This window comes from Nycticebus coucang, chromosome 15 (assembly GCF_027406575.1).
Source record: "Nycticebus coucang isolate mNycCou1 chromosome 15, mNycCou1.pri, whole genome shotgun sequence".
Lineage (NCBI taxonomy): Eukaryota > Metazoa > Chordata > Mammalia > Primates > Lorisidae > Nycticebus > Nycticebus coucang.
The window spans coordinates 31,404,164-31,421,929 of record NC_069794.1 but is presented as its reverse complement, the minus strand read 5'-3'; positions in this window follow the sequence as shown (position 1 = coordinate 31,421,929).

Sequence of the window (17,766 nt, the reverse complement as noted above, 5' to 3'; positions counted from 1 at the left end):
TCATGAGTAAATTCTACCAAACATTTAAAGAAGACTTAATACCAATCAATCTCAAACTTGTTCAAACAATTAAAGAAGGAACATTGCTAAACTCATTTTTTGAGGCCAGCATTTTCTTGGTATCAAAATAGACAGAGACACCACAAGAAAGAAAAATATAGAGCAATATTTCTGATGAACATAAATGCAAAAATCCTCAACAAAATACTAGTAGATTGAATTTAAAAGTACATTAAACAGGTTATTCACCATGATTAAGTCAAATTTATTCCAAAGAGATGTAAGAATGTTCAACACATACAAATCTACAAATATGACATACCACATTAATAGAATGCAGGTCAAAAAATCTTGTGATCATCTCAGTATTTGCAGAAAAAGTATTTAACAAAACTCAACATCTTCTTCTTTTTTTTTTTTTTTTTGTAGAGACAGAGTCCCACTTTATGGCCCTCGGTAGAGTGCCATGGCCTCACACAGCTCACAGCAACCTCCAACTCCTGGGCTTAGGCGATTCTCTTGCCTCAGCCTCCCGAGCAGCTGGGACTACAGGAGCCCACCACAACGCCCAGCTATTTTTTTGGTTGCAGTTTGGCAGGGGCCGGGTTTGAACCCACCACCCTCGGTATATGGGGCCGGCGCCCCACCGACTGAGCCACAGGCACCGCCCAACTCAACATCTTCTTATGATAAAAATTCTCAACAAAGAATGTACTTCAACATAGTAAAGGCCATACATGACAAATCCATACCTAACATAATGCTCAATGATGAAAAGTTGAAAGCTTTCCCTCTAATATCAGGAACAAGAAAAAGATGCCCACTCTTGCCCCTTCTGTTCAACATAGTAGTAGAAATTCTAGCAGACAAGTTAGGCAGTGGAAAGAAATAAAAGTTATCCAGCTTGGAAAAGAATAAGTTAAATTATCATTGTTTGCAGATGGCATGATCATGCATACAGAAAACCCTAAATACTTTACAAAAACATGTGAGAACTAGTTAACAAATTCTGTAAAGTTGCAAGATGTAAAATCAACACAGGAAAATCAATAGTGCTTCTATGGAGAACTATTCAAAAAATAAATTAAAAAACCTCCATTTACAACATCTACCAAAATTATAAAATAGGAATAAACTGAACACTCAATTGAAAGAAATCAAATAACCCAATTAAAAAACAGGTTAAGATATGAATGGAAAATTTCTCAAAAGAAGACATGCAAATGGGCATCAGGTATATAAAAATGCTTAAATCAGTATCATCAGAGAAGTTCAAATTAAAGTCAGAAGATCAGACCTTTTAAAATGTCTATTTTCAAAAAGATAAAACATAACAAGTGTTGGTAAGGATGTGGAGAAAAGGGAGCCCTTGTACACTGCTGGTGAGAATGTATATTTATTATCAAAAAAATGGAATTTTCTAAAAAAAAATATAAAATATAAAACTATCATATGATCTAGCATCCCACTAGATCCCATTTGTATCCAAGGGTAACAAAATTGGTATGTTAAGGAAATTCTTACACTCCCGTGTTCACTGCAGTATTATTCACAATAGCCAAGATGTAAAACCAACCTAAGTGTCCATCAACTGATAAATGGATACAGAAAATGTGCCGCATCTGTGCAATGAAACGCTATTCAACCAGAAAGCAAGAACATTTTGTCATTCGCAACATCATGGATGGACCCTGAGAAAATTTTGTTAAGTTAAATAAGCCAAACACAAAAAGACAAATACAACATTTCACTTACATGTGGAATGTGAAAAAGCCAAATCCATAGAAGCAGAGTGTAGAATGGCGGTTACCAGAGGCTGGGCATGAGGTGGCGTTTGGAAAGATGTTTGTCAAATGATAAAAAATTACAGTTAGATAAGAGGAACAATTTCAGGAGATCTATGGTACTATATTGACATAATTAGTAACAGTGTATCTACTGTACTGTTGAAAATTGCTAAGAGAGTAAATTTTAAGTGTTCTCACTACAAAAAAAAAAGCATGTGAGGTAATGCATATGTTAATTAGCTTGATTTAGCCATTCCACAACATATACATATTTCAAAGTAGGAACAGAGTATAAATGTCTTACCATAACAAATAAGTAAGCAAGGAGGTGGTTGTGTTAATCAGTTAGATGTCAGCATTCTACATTGTATATCAAATCAGCACATTGTACCCCATAAATGCATTAATGTACATAGTTATGATTTAATAAAGAAAAAATGAAAGAAAATGTACAATTTATTAATATAAGGTATTTATCTGAAAATTTAATAAATAAATATTTTAAAAGAATAAAATAAATAAATAAATGGAGACAGTTTTATTCATCAATTTTTTAAATAAAAAAGTAAGTTTGAGAAATACTGATATTCAAACTTTAAAAGGACTATTTCTTACAGAATTTCATAACTATTGGTAAGACAGGGCTCTAGTAAGTAGTTATTTTTTAATGGAATACTTAGAGAGTCTGGTGTCCCACAGAACGCACTGTATAAAGGGTACATAATGCCCCTGGACAAGTCATAAAATCAGAGGCTTTGTCCAATGCAGGTGATTATATAATTTCTGAATTTGACTTCCTAGGTCTTTTTTAATTGTAAAATACAATGTCTATTAATAGGCTTCCTCATCTCTCACAGCCTAGGAAATTGGCAAGTGATGAGTGAAATTTTCTGATTCTGTCACTTATGAAAACATAGAAACCCATGGCAAATTTTTCTATTATCTTCTCAAGGTTTCAAAATATATTGCTAAAGAGAAGCTGTTAAAAGCATAACATTTTATTACAAAGCTTTTCCACATTAAAAATGTGTACATATAAACACATGCCGTGAATACAAATTGCCTGAATGAAACACACCACAATATTAGGTTGGCTAAGGAAACTCAGAATCTGTACTCAACCTTCTTTTCCACTTTCGTCTGCTCCCACATAGCAGACACCACCATCTTGCTTTTGTATTTTAACACAGTGTGTCTGCTTGTTACACACTTCATTTTCTCGTATCTGCTGAACTGAAGGAGCCCATCAAAACCTCACTTTCTTTTTTTTTTAAAACCTCACTTTCAAGTCATGTTCCCTGTCCCAGTGTTGGAGTCAGCCCAACTTTTCCTAATACTGCTATGGTACCACACAGGTATTTTTCTGTTAGAGCCTATTCCACCTTTTATTATAAGTATTTGTTACTGTGTCTCTCTTTTAACCTTACCCTAGAGCGTTCTAGAACATTTTCTTATTTTTGTGTCTTCTGTGTCTGGAAAATAGCAGGTATATGTGAGTAAGTAAAGTAAGATTACCTTTCATGGAACTTTTTGGAGAAGACATTTAAACCTCTAAATGCTTAACATCATAACAATACAACCTGTAGATTTTTGTATCAAATTTTAAGCCTCTGTGTATATGTGTGTATACACAAATTCACATGATACACACATATACATAATCCCTTGAGTAGCTAACTTAATTTCTTCACCTATGAAATGGGATGATTGTGGGCATATGCTCTTTTCACAGAGATATTAAGATTAGTGAGCTAAGATCTATAAAATGGATTGATAACCTCAAATTAAAGTACTTGGATCATTATAATACATATTATTATTAACAACGATTAACCTTACAAATTATGACATCTGTGATAATAGGTAAAAGTGATTTATGGGGCTATCATAATTCCTGTGAGGCATCCTGAGGGCTCATAAAAACTACAAGAGTAAAGCTTGAGTGGTTGTGATCACATACACCTAAAAAAGAATAATTGCCTCATAATTCAAAATCCCTATGCCTTTTATTCTCTCTAGCAGTAAACTGCCCAAGGGATGAAGTTGGCATTCCAGATCCTAACCAATCCAATTTAATTGGTAGACTCTAAGTCTGTATGACTGACTATATTTTTGTTTCAAATAGTCATGGTCTTGGAATATTAGAGTTGAGAACAACCATTCAGATCCTCTATGTTTCTCAAGGCTGGCTCTATGTAAGAATCACCCAGAAAGCCTTAAAAATTACCTATGTCAAAGATGCCATTACACAGCCTAACAAAACCCCTTGATAGTTAGGCATCAGCATTTTTTGAAGGCTCTGCTGAACTCTAACGTGACAGTCTATGATCTTGTTCAATCTTCTGTGTTAGAGATGATTCATGTAGATGTGGAGAAGTGGCAAGAAGGGACCACATGGCTGGCTGTCAGAATCAGGTTAGGGTCTAATTCTTGTGACACCTGTGCTCTTCTCATTGCACTAGAGATAACGAAGAGTGTTCACCTCATATGCTCACTATGATTGGTTGATGGTGGCTTCCTGGCATGCTCCAATGAGAAGGTTCGCATAGTTGGATATGGCTTAGTAGGAAAGAATGTGTTGATTGATAGCAATGTTCATCATGGAGTTAGGAACCAAGGGTGATGTCAAGGGTTTGTCATCCACGTACGCTTTGCTGCAAATTTTCAACAGCTCCATCCACTTCCCTATTGTAATTCTTTTCATTCTCAGAGCCTTTCTGTTTAATGCAAGTAGATGATCCAGTGCCTACCTGTAGCATACAGTGCTTAAACACTGTAGGGGAGAAAAGTGCATCTAGAAGGGAGCAGCAGACACACTAACTTTTTGGGAACTCGTATATAATCACCCTAAAAACCCATGACAAATCCTTGATATTTGTATTTCTTTCAGTTTGTGGGCTTTGACTCATTGCCAAATATTAGTAATATTGATAGAAATAGACCTTGTCTTAAAAACATCGATTTAACCCCAGGATATTGGAGGCTTTTTATTGGCTTCCTAAAGCATTCTCAAACTCTCTGTGATGAAAGATCATTTTTAAAAAAAGTCTAATCTTTTATGGATTGATGCTTTTGTAAAATACAATGAAAGTGATCACTAGAAAAATGAAATTAAGAACCCAAAGATTAAATATTTGGAATGATTATATTCAACAGACATAATTAATTTTTCAATTGCTATATTAATTTCTAAATGTTTTATGTCAGTTTATGCTATCACAGACTGGCTAGAAACAATTCAGAGACCAGCAGTGGTCTATGGACCATACTTTGAGTAGCACTTGTCTAGAGCTTTTTTTTTTGCTTCTGCTACAGCCATGATCAGGATGACTAACTCTTCTCATAGCCTGAGTTCTGGGGGATTCCTGGCATCTGGAACATAGAATTGATATGCGCTGATACAGTCTACCCAAATCCTAGACTTTCATGAACATTAATTGAAATGTATATTTGGAAATAAAATTCAATAGATGCATAGTTTTGTTAGGTGCTCCTGTTCTCTTTTTCTCTTTAAGTATTCTCTATCTGGATAACTTTACATAATTAGAGATGGTCAATAATTATTCTTTTACTCCTGTGCACAGGAACACTCACATTTGGCACAGACTAGAGAAGACGGCTCATTTAAGAGTCCACCATCTGGAGTATTGAACAGTTGTGCTCAACAAACTTCAGTTCTTTCCAGTGACTTTGGGAGCGTTGACTATCCTCTGGGAAGTACAATTGTTTCTTCTCAGGGGCCAGCAAACTTTCCTTTAAAAGGCCAGATTGTAAACATTTGAAGTCCAAATATAGTCTCTGTTACACATTCTTTTGATTTGTTGGGTTTTTTGTTGTTGTTGTTGTTGTTGTTTTTTATAACACTTTAGAAATGTGAAAACAATTTTTACTTTGGAAATAGTACCAAAAAAAAATATATATATATATATGTATATATATATATATATAAATAAAAAAGGATGAGAGGTGTATTTGGCTCACAAGTCCTAGCTTACTAAACTCTGTTTTATCTCCTGCTCAAACTGGAGACCTGGCTCTCTTCATTCAATATTATTGACATAAATTAATCTATTGGTATGTAAAAAAATTATCCCAAAATTATCAGCTTAAGACAACACTGATTATCTCATATCTCTATGAGCCAGAAATCCAGGTGCAGGTTACCTGGATGCCTTTACTTCTGGGTTGCTCCAGAGGTTCAGTGGAGTTCATAGCTTGGGCTACTGTCTCATCTGAAGTTTTGACTGGTGCGAAGGGTCCACTTCCAGGAATACTCATATAGTTTTTGGTAAGCTTTTATCTCTTGCCTTGTGGACTTTCCATGTGGTTTCTTCATGATATAGCAGCTGACTTTCCTCTAGTGAGTGACCTGAGAGAGTAATAGAAATAAAGCAAGACAGAAGCCATCATGTTTTAATCACCTAATCTCAGAAGCAAGATGTAGATTTCCATCACTTCTGTTGTAAAAACTAACCAGTCATTTCAGCCCATACCCCAAAGGAAGAGATTTTGCAAGGGTTTGAACACCAGAAGGCAGTAGTTATTAGGGGTCATCTTGGAATTTGCTATTTCAGCAGCCAAGTCTCTTTTCTTTAGTTCTAACAGAATTCTAACCTTTCAGTTAGAATTTTATAATACTCTGTTTTCTACAAAATTATACAGTTATTCCAATTAACACTGTGACATCATATAAAGATAAATTTAAAAAACACAAGAGAAGTTTTAATTGTTGGATGCCACATTTTATGCAAAAATTCTTCTTAAATAAAAAATGTGTAAGAAATTAAGTCTCTATGCAGTAGGCTGAAGAGATGTTCATGGCAGTGGCAATAACAGTGACTGAGAAATGACACTTTGGAATAGTTTTAAGATTAGCATTTGATACTAGATGCCCTGAATAGTTTTTTTGAATTTTCCTTATGTAATCTAATTCTCACAACCACCATTTGAGGTAATTTGATCCCCACTTTCTAGATGGAGAAATTGAGGCAAGCCAAGGTTTGGTAACTTAGCCTAAGTTGGACAGCTAATAGATTATAGAGACAGGACTCAGGAATGTGTATTCTGACCATAAAGTCCTCACTCTCTTTGAGACACAGTCACATGATCTAAATACAAATTGACATTTAGAAATAGTTCTTATAATAAGTCAATATGCTCACCAGTTAGAATATGACACTAGAGTCTTTTCTGAAAAATAATTTAAGGTGGACACTGACCTCAGTGACAGAGGAAATAAATCAGTCACCACTTTGATATTATTGGTTTTCTACTTAATATCACGGAAAAAGTCAATGAAAATGTATTTCTCCTTCTTCAAAGGTGCTTTCCTAGGAAGGTGCCCACTCTTTCTAATTCCAAATCTATAACCTTTATATAGATCAGACTCTTACTGGTTGTCATGCTCCCAAGAGAATTCTCTCTGTATAAAGCAAGAAGGTTTCCAGTAGCTAATGTGTCTGAATATGCACAATCTTATTTTCAAAATTGATAAACAGTTATGGAACGATGTCATTGCATGAGTTCTTAATATTACTGGATGATATTACTGATGATGAAATTGACATCAAGAAAGAGTTATTCTAGGAGAAGCACAAATTAAGTCATTGAAGCTGACATCAAAAACATTGAAGCTGATGTCCTTATGATAATTCTAAGGACATTTTTGGCTATAATATTCTTATTCTTTGATCAAATTGATTTTCATTTAAGAAAATAATACATGTAAACTTGAAGTGAAAAATTACATCATCTGAGTTCAGATCTAGCTCTACCAGTGACCAGCTAGGTGACTCTGGGAAAATTCCTAAACCTCTTTACACCTCAGTTTCTTGTCTGTAGAAGGATGATGATTGTTGCAACTAAAAGAGTGCCTGGAGCATAGTAAATATTCAGCAAATATTAGCTATTACAGATAAAGGAGGTAGGTCTCTTCAGATTGACATGAAAAGACATCCAAGATGTATTGCCTAGAAAGTTGCAGGAGAATTATGTATAGAATAATCTTATTTGCTAAGAACTATTTTAAATGAGCTTGCTGTTTACTATCTGTTTCCTCCCACTAAAAACAAGTGTTTGCTTGGGCGGCGCCTATGGCTCAGCGGGTAGGGCGCCGGTCCCATATGCCGGAGGTGGCGGGTTCAAACCCAGCCCCGGCCAAAAAAAAATAAAAAAAAAAAAAAAAAAATAAAAACAAGTGTTTGCCTAAGTATTATAATAAGGCTCTTTTACTTATATTGTTGCTGTGATAAGGATAGCAGTGGTTCTTGTTTATTTTTTATTGAAATTTAGGTAAAATCATTAGAGATCACAGTCAGAAAAAAAGAAATCTCAAGATAAAAAGCATTATGACAGCGATATCAGAAGCACTTAGAAGAGCCTTGGGGAGGGAGTTAATCCCAGTGGCAGCAGCATCTTTGCATGTAAAAGATACAGAGGCATCGCAAATGGGAAAAGTGAAATCTGTTATTTCATTTGGCATACATATACTACTGGCATCTGGTATACAGTTGGAAGTTCATTAATATTTTTTAAATGAAAGACTAAATAAACAAATAACAAGACAAGGGTGTGGGTAGGAAGTGATTACATTAGCAATATGCAATAGATTATGACTGTAAGAATAAATTCCAGCCTAAATATTAACCTCTTCTTTTGAGCTTTTTGACTCCACGATTTAAAAAAAGATGATTTAGTACTTGGGAGGCCTAAATATGACCCCTGTACCTAGGAAAATTTATTTAAGCTCTTTCAATCCCAAATTTCTCATCTGTCACTTAAAAATAATATCCATAACCCAAATTAATGAGAGAATTAGCAGAGAAAGCATATGCCACTCAATAGTCACTGAATTAAGTTAATGTATTTTTATGAATTTTGTTTTATTAAAAAGCTTTAGATTTTTCTCTATAATCATGTTGAACCTTTGTTATCTTGACTCAGCTTGGTACCTTTCATGGTACACCTAGAATCACTATAGGATTTTCTTCTGCTTCTCATATATTGCTTAGGAATTCAACCAGAAATGACCTAAAATTCCTGAGCTCCCAGGAATGAGTAAATTAAGCTCACACTGAAGTCTAGAGAGTCACATGGCCAGAGAAAGGAGGCCTTCACCTCATAGTGAGGTGGGTTAACCTCTTGGGTAATTCTCAGATATGGAGGAAATATAGATACCACATAGGGAGGAAACAGGGTCTCAAGTTGCCACACAGGGCATTCAGTTTTACCAGAAACTTTGCTGCTTGATGGGATCAGCCAGTCCAATTCTGTCTTTTTTTTTTCCTGCCTACCCAGAAAGAACATTAACCCCTATTCCAGCTCCCTGAGTCATAGCTAAAGCAGCTGAGGCCCACTCAATAAACAGTTAAGAACTCAGGCTTTCCACTTTCCCCAAAATGGGTTCTTTTTAAATTTGAATTTCTGATTTCTGGTTCTAATTAAATTAATTGCATGATAAATTCATCAATTTGGTTTCTAAATATTATATAATCACAGCTTTCCAGGAATCTGTTTTCCAAGTGCCAAAAGAAGTGTGCAATAAGTTGTGGAAGCAGCTGTAAGAAAATGCCTATGCAATAGTCCTTTTTGGGCAGGACAATTACAGCCACTCCTTTAGTGCTGGCTGAAAACACTGTCCACTCAGGCCCTCTCTGTGCATCAACTTCTTGCCACAGAGCTTTCATTTATTTACTAATGGCTTTTGCACAGTAAGAAGTACACTCATCAATAATGCACATTTTTCAGGCATAGTAAAAAATGTTTGTGAAAGGCTATTAATGCGAAAGCAGAAAGCCCACATTGCAAACACTAATCCCCCATTTATTTAGACTTTTTTCTTTGAAAGTACTTAAAAGTAAGTCTGTATTAAAAAAGCAAATCCAATAGAAAAAGGTCAGCTGAAAGACTAGCAAAAGTGCACCCATTTGAGAGCCTTACAAGTTCAGGGATCTGTCCAACAGATAACATTGGTTTCTTTGATTCTAAACATCACATAGCTAATTTCTTTTGGAATTGATGTAAAGGATGATAAAAATACTTATGAGCTAAGATGCAGCATAAAAAGTTTTTTTTTTAAAGTACATTTTTACAATGAAGTTGTAAAACCCTAAGGAAGTGGAGTGTATAATGGGAAAAGTGACAGAACCTTAACACCATAGTGAGGATGATACCATTATAATGAGAGAAACTATTGCTTGGAACCAGAACAGCTATATTCTTCTCTCAGCTTCCACAGTCCCCACACCCCTGGAGTACCATTCAAGACAGTGATGAACTGTGGTCTCAATTCCCTTATTAGCTGTAAGACCTAAAAATTATATGTGCAATTAAAAGGCAAAATGCTGATATTACTCATAGGAAGCCCTTTATACATTAGCAAGGTACAAAAGTCTGCTGACACTTTGCAACAGAGATAGTCAGCAGGGCAGAAGATTAATAGAGCCTCATAAATTTGCAGGGTGAATGCAGTAGATGGGGCGGAATAAGCATGTTGTGTTAGAGATAAATAAAGGGCATGGTCAGCTTGACAAAACATCTAACAAGGAACACGACCAGTCCTTTTACGCGATTTGCTTGGCTGGCATTCGTCCATTTTATATAACTACACACAATTACCCCATAGCAGGTCTTGCTCATGTCACAAAGGCCTCCAGCATGACCTGAGAAGGAGCATTGATTGGGAAAGCCACCAATTCTGATGGGTTATGCGTTGTGTCTCACTGCCCTGGCTGGGTGCTTTCCTTAATCAAAGGCTTCGATGGTGAAGGTGGCATCTTATCACAGTCCAGTGTTCTCCTGGGGTTGATGTGCCACAGTCTCATTTCTTTGTGTTTAGATCGCTTGAGTGAAAGCAAGGGAACATAACCAAACCGCCAAGGCAAAACAGTACAGGAAATACTTTACTAAGCTACTTATTATTGTTTCTGGGATATCTGTGATAGAAACTGATTTTATTTTTAATAATCACATCTAAGCAGTTAATTAAATGAGCTCTAGCCATCCTTTTCGTGTGTGTGTGATTGCCAGCTATCATAAAAATGCTATTTGTTTTCCTATGATAAATATGTTGATTAGATTTGAGAAAATCTCAAAGGACTTCTAATTTACTTTCTCTTTGAAATGATTCCCAAGGGAAGAAGCTTTATTTTAATGCCTGTATGTGAAAACTGATATGAAAATTCCTCTAGGGAACGACCTTTCTGCAAGGAGTATACAGCTTCCTGATTCAGTAGAGCTTGTCTCCTAAAATGCAGACTATATGTTCATTGAATAAAAGTCTAAACCCTGACTCTATGCCGTGTTCATAAAACCTCAGGAAAGGTCCTTCATTGTATTCAACATGAAATAGCTACAAGGGAAAATTCCTTTTATATGTGGCTAGTTGAGCCAGTGAACAACAGTCATGTGGAATTACAACTGTCAAAAGAAGTCCAAGATTTTCCTATATGGTAATATGGCACCTAAGACTGGCGGTTACCAGGGATCTGATCAGAGTCCAGTTAGAATAGTTCATCTGAGGCAGAACACTATTCAAGTGGTAGGGAAGTTGGCCTTTAGTCAGCCAAGCACTTATTTTTGTTTTAGCCCCTGTTTTGGAAGAGGAGTTCAGTTAAAGATTGAAAAATACGGTAGAGTTTTCCAAAATTCGGTAGTAGTGGTAATAGTCAAGAAGCTTGTTGACAATGTAGGCATTTGGAAAATTCAGGGGTGTTCTTTCCTATGATAGAAGTGGTAGATCTATATATATGGTGGTCTTCCCTGGGTCAACTTGCTTACCACTCAAATTTAATATGCCCCAGAATATAATAAACTCTTTGTATGCTAGCTAAGTAACAGGTTCTTTACCTTTTCTGTGAAGAACATTGTATGCCTTCATCTTGGAAAGTAAAGCACTGTCCATTCTAAGAAAACTTACCTCACGTGCCTTGGGGGCTGTGATTTGTATGAACTAGTGGTCCTTCTAAATTTAGGAGCTACACTGAAGTCCTAGCAGGAGTTTGGTAACTTAATGATAAAAGTGAGGAGGAGACTAAGGAAGAGATGGAATATGACTTTGAAAAGTATCTTTTTAAAGTTTACTTTTGTTAAAATGATAGTTTTTATTGTATGATCCTTCAGCAAGAAAGTTTAAAGAAAGGGAGAATCCAGGTATGAAAATTCATTTATTTGTTTAGCCCCAAGTGCATCTTTTCTAGTGTAGCAGATGAACCCCCCAGAACCCTCCTTCATGGTGACAAAGAATTAGGGCCACACAAAACTCCCTGCTTACAGATTGGTACTCCTACATGCTCCTAAGCATCCCCACCACCTACCTAGGGGGTTGTTTTCCACAACTTGATTTTCTCTATTGCAATGGTCTAATAAAGTAGCAATCACCTGTTTCGTTTGTACTTAATATTCCATCTCCTCTTTTCTCCTGGGTGTGTTGAGAATAACCTGTTTATATGATTGGTCTTTGGGCTCTGACTTCAGGATGAGCATATTTGGATCTAGGAAATGTTACAAAATAGATGTTAGTGGGAACTCTTTAAGAGACCTTGAGTTGTAAATACACTTTAAGTTGTAAATAATACTACTTAACAAGAACTCCAACAGAACTCTCACTTCATCTTCCATATTTTGTTATTAGTAAACAAGCCTGAATTCTTTAAAAGGCTTCTTTGCCCCTCTTTTAAATTTATGAACCAAATAATGTACACTCACTAAGGGAATAGGGTTTGCACAGATGTATTGCAAGTAACATTAAGGAACCACAGCCCTTTGCATGTTTAAATAAAGTTGCTAATCAGACTGTGCATTGTTCATCATGTCCTGGATCCTCTCGACAAAAGCCTTATCTAAAAATAACATGGCATTCCATTTATAGAAGTCTGAGCACTTGCTACCGGAAGATGAATGGCACGTCAAGACTCAAGTCCCTTGTTAACCCTCGTAATCTGCTGCAAATATAACCCTTTGACCAAGTATTTGGAAAGAATAAAAATAAATCTTTGTTGACATTCAACCCCATAGAGATCAGAAGCGTTCTCTCTTTCTCTCCCCCTCTCAACCTCTCTGGCGTTCACTCTCCCCTCGTCCCTCCTGTGAGCACAAATGCAAACACACGCATGCCCATACGTGTCCAAACTCTAAACAGAACTAAAATCAATTTTAAACCATAAGTGGAATTAAAAGTAGAAGAAAAATAAAATTTGGAAAATTCAATTAACAAACACAAGGAAAATGTAGTATATTATGTACTGTTTAATATGAACCCTGGGAGATTGGGACTTTAAAACTAAAAAGTAAAACAATATAGCACACTTTTTTTTTTTTACCATTGATATCTTAAAAAGTGAGTTTCATTAGTGGCTATTAGAAATAATAGAATGTTGTTCCTGGAATTGGCCTTATATAAAGTTAGTTTTCTATCTGCCCACTATAGGGACACCTTTTTAAAAAAGTCCATAAAAGTAGGTTATCTAACTACTAGATATCTATCATTGGACATCACCAGTGATTGGAAGTTCAGTGTCTTACAAAGTAGCTTTCCACATTGTTAACAAGCTCTCTCACAAATCCTTTCCTTAAATTGCAGAGTTTTCTCATGGAATCACTACCCTTGGACAGATTATTGTGTGAAATTATAAAAGCTTCCATTTTAGATTTAGAGCAAAGGGTCATATGATTAGGCACAGGAAGGAATGTTTCTTTCAAAGGGATGGGCTTGTGAACCAACATGTGTACAGGATTTGGAAATTGAATGGGTTCTTGAGTTCATCTTGTCCCAGTCTCCTTAACAAGAAGATGACATTCCATTTTCTTCAACCGTTCAGGCTCTCTCCATGGTTCATCCCTTAATCTAGCCTGTTGCACTTTGTCAGCACACTACCTTAGTAGTGGATGTCTCACTTCACATTATAATTATTTATATAAAAATATGTTTTCTTCAATATTATTCCTTCCAGGGAAGAATCGCAATTTGTTCACTACAGTATCTAACATACTTATACATTTGTTTAACAACAAATTATTGAGCACAACACAAGGCTCTGAGGGCATACAGCAAAATAGATACTTCCCTCAACAAATTTATTTTCTAATAGTGGAAATAGCCAAGTAAATTGATTATTACAATGCAGTGTGGTAAGGACGATGATAAGGGGATATACATGATTCATTGGGAATGCAGGCACACGCTAATCTAAATTCAAATCTAAATCAAATTCCAGGGAGCATTTCTGATGATGAGTAAGACTAGATCACATTGTTCTCAGAATCCTTTTACTATGTTCTGTTAGCATTTCACGGTGAGTTTTCTTCAGCACGCAGCCAGGAGATGAAGGGCTAAAGGGAGGGCAGAGTCCTAGAAATTAGATGTGTTACATGCTTCCATTTTATCCCTAATATGTCAGATATTAGTAAATGATTTTATACAGGGTAGTAATAAAACAAATGTGCACATTGAAAAATAATGTTCTGAGAGCTGTGCTGAGAGTTGGTGTCATCCAGAAAAGGAGCGAGAAGGCCCTGAATTAAGTCTCAGCAGTGGGAATGGCTGTGGGGGAAAGATTTGAGAGACACGTAGCGGGAAGCCATAGACGTCAGTAACTGATAGAATGTGTCAGGTATCTGATGAGAGAGAGGCATTACCAGTACTCTCACATGAGGGGCCAGAAGGATCCCAAGACTGGGTGAGCTGGAAAAATACACATGTGTGAAGTAAGCTGGAAAGTTCAGATTTTAGGTCCATTGTGACACCTGGGTGGAGGGGCCAAGCAAGCAGTTGGATAAAGATGTTTGATAGAATGGCTCCAGTTATGGAATAGACTTGGGAGTCTGAAGCGGAAGGTGAAGCCATGGGTTTGGATGAAGTTACCAAAAGTAAAGTATTCAGGGAGAAAAGAGGGCACATAAGTCTGAAATGGGGCTTTTAATGCAATGTGACTAGTGGCTTTATAAGAAGGGGAAATGTGAACAGATTCACACAGATAGAGGAACACCATGTTAAGCTGAAGACAGACATAAGGGCAATGCTTCCACAAGTGAAGAAATGCCAAAGATAGCAGCAAACCAGAGGACTCCAGGAGGAGACATGGGACAGACTTTCCCTCACAGCTCTCAGGAGGGATCAGTCCTGCTGGCACTGTGACCTTGACTTCCAGCCTCCAGAACTGAGAGACAATACATTTCTGTTTAAATAATGCAATGCATATGACACTTTGCATGGCAGCCCTACAGACCTATACCAGTGTAGATGCTGATAAACATATAAAGAGAAAGCAGGCAGCAGGGGTCATCAAGTGTCAAAGACATGTGCAAACAGAAGCCTGAGAGAGAGAAGGTGGTGGGGTATTTCCTTGGCAACAAAAGGACCAGCAGAAACACAACTGAGTTTCTACCATGATGGAACATCAGGATAGGAGTCACTGGATTTCACCTGCTGCTCGAGGAAAGAGCTGACCTAGTAAATTAAAGGTGAGTCAAATCCTTAAGCTGTGTTGTAATCTCTATGGTACACTGCTTTTCCTATTATTAAAAAATTTCTACCATTGGTGGGACATCAGGATAGGAGTCACTGGATTTCACCAGATTTTTACTTGAAACTGTGAGGCCTGGTTATACAGAGTTTATCTTCCTCATGACTAGCTATATCCTCTTTATGATGAACTATATTAGGTATTTATTCCTGTGTAACAAATTAACTCAAAGTTTAATGGCTCAGAGGTGTCCAACCATTTTTTTTCCCACTGCCCATTGGGAATGAGATTTGTATTGGGCCACATGTTAAATTAAATACACAAACACTAACAAAAACTAACTAGCCAAAAACAAACAAACAAACAACCAAAAAAGCCTGAGCATAATTTTAGTGATGTCTGACTCCACAGATGAACCAAAAACACCCTCACAAAATCAGCATGTGGCTCATTGGCTGCAGGTTGGATACCCCCGTGAAAGAACACACCCTTATCTCAGTTTCTGTGCATTAGGAATCTGGATGCAGCTTAGCTGGGTACATTTCCTCAAGTTCTCACAAGGCTCCAATCCAGGTGTTGCTCAGGGCTCTGGTCTCGTTGTAAGGCTCAACTAAGGAAAGATCTAAGTCCAAAGTCATTCATGTTATTATTGGCAGAATTCAGTTCCTTCAAGGCTGTCTAGCCAGAGGGCCCTATCAATTCTTTGCCAAATATACCTTTCCTTAGAGAAGCTTAAGTGATAGTTGGCTTCAGCAAAGCAAGAAAGAGAGAGAGCAAGAAAGTGTGAACATGGAAGTCACTGTCTCTTTGTAACCTAATTTCAGAAGTAATATCCCATCACTTTGGACATGCTCTAGTCACTCAAAACAAGTCACGAGGTCCAGCTCACAGGTGTATCACATCTGTGATGGGTGAAAATACCAAGAGCCCCATGAACTTAGAGACTTCAAAAAAACACAAATTTATCGTCTTATAGGTTGAGAGACCAAATACCTTAAAAGCAGGCCATAGAAAGAGCCATGTTCCTTCTGGAAGCTCTAGGGATAAATCCCTTTCTGTGCCTTTTCCAGCTTCTAGAGGCTGCCTACATCTTTTGATTAGTAGCCCCTTACTTATCTTCAAGTCCAAAAGCACTGTATCTTGAATGTATTTCTCTCTGATCTGTGCTTCCAACATTGCATCTCTTTCTCTGATTCTAACCTTCTTGTCTTTTATAATAGTAAGGAACAGTATGTTAGATTGGGACCAGCTGGATAATCCAGAATAATCTATCTCAAATTCCTCAAATAAATCACAGAACAAAGTCCCCTTTTACATATAATGTAATATATTCACAGTTTCTTATTATTCTGTCTACCACGGTTAGAATAGGAAGAAAGAGGATAATATATGAAAGCTCAGAGTTCAAGGAAAGTATTTGGTAAGGTGCATAAATGTGTCTGCTGTATCATATAACAGGCCCTGTGGACACATAAGTGAACAATTCAATCTCTTTTATTGATTGGCTCAGTATTACTAAAGGTTCTATAAATGTTCAATGGAACTAAATAACCTCTAACTTGTTCACCTTTTCAAAATACTCTGAATATTAGACATAAAAATGTGCACTGATATTGGCTGGTTAATTGGGAGAACAGACTTCCCAAATGAATATTTGTTCTCCTTTCTGTCCCACCAAATAACTGGCTTCCAATATTTTACTCAAATAATCAGATTCTATGTTTTTAAGTCAGTGCATTGACAGTGAGTTGCAAAATTCAGTTCACATGACTGTGGATAGCACAGCATGGATAGAAAATGGATATTTTATTTATATTATGTTAAATCTAGAGGTTGATAGGCAGTAAAACTGTCTTTGGATATTATTACCTATTTATAAAATATGCCATTTTCATTTTAGGCTTACTGGACCTATTCTTCTACTGTAGTAAAATGAATACATTCTCCTCCAAAAATGAAGCTCATGTTCATGCGATAAATTGAAATATTTAATAGAAACATATAAACACAGTGGACTGGCATTACCATACAATGAATAGTATCATGGATAAAAAATAGTCCAAGAACTGCATTCTACAGGAGTAAAAAATTCATTTTATTATAATCAACCATGTTGATTAATGAGAAAATGTTTTAAAAAGTAAGTACCTGTTGATGAATGATAAATACTTTGCCTGAGCAGCAGCTGAATAGTTTTAAAAGGGCTCATAAGACACAGAAGAAAATGCAGAGCGTATGTATTGGCCGTTCACAGGGTAAATATAAGCAGATGTTCTTTGTTCTTCCTAAGGAAATTATAAAGTTAATTATAGAAACTGGAGAGACTGACATAAATAAATACATATACATTTGATAATTGCAAGAGAATTCACCATAGAGCTGAAGAATGGCTAAGGGAAGAAGGCAACCCATTTGAACTGTATTAAGAAGTATGTTATGGGAAGAATTTCCCAACTTTCTAAGGAAAGAAATTAAATACTCCCCTCCTGTGTTTTTATTTACCCAAATTTTTAAATGAA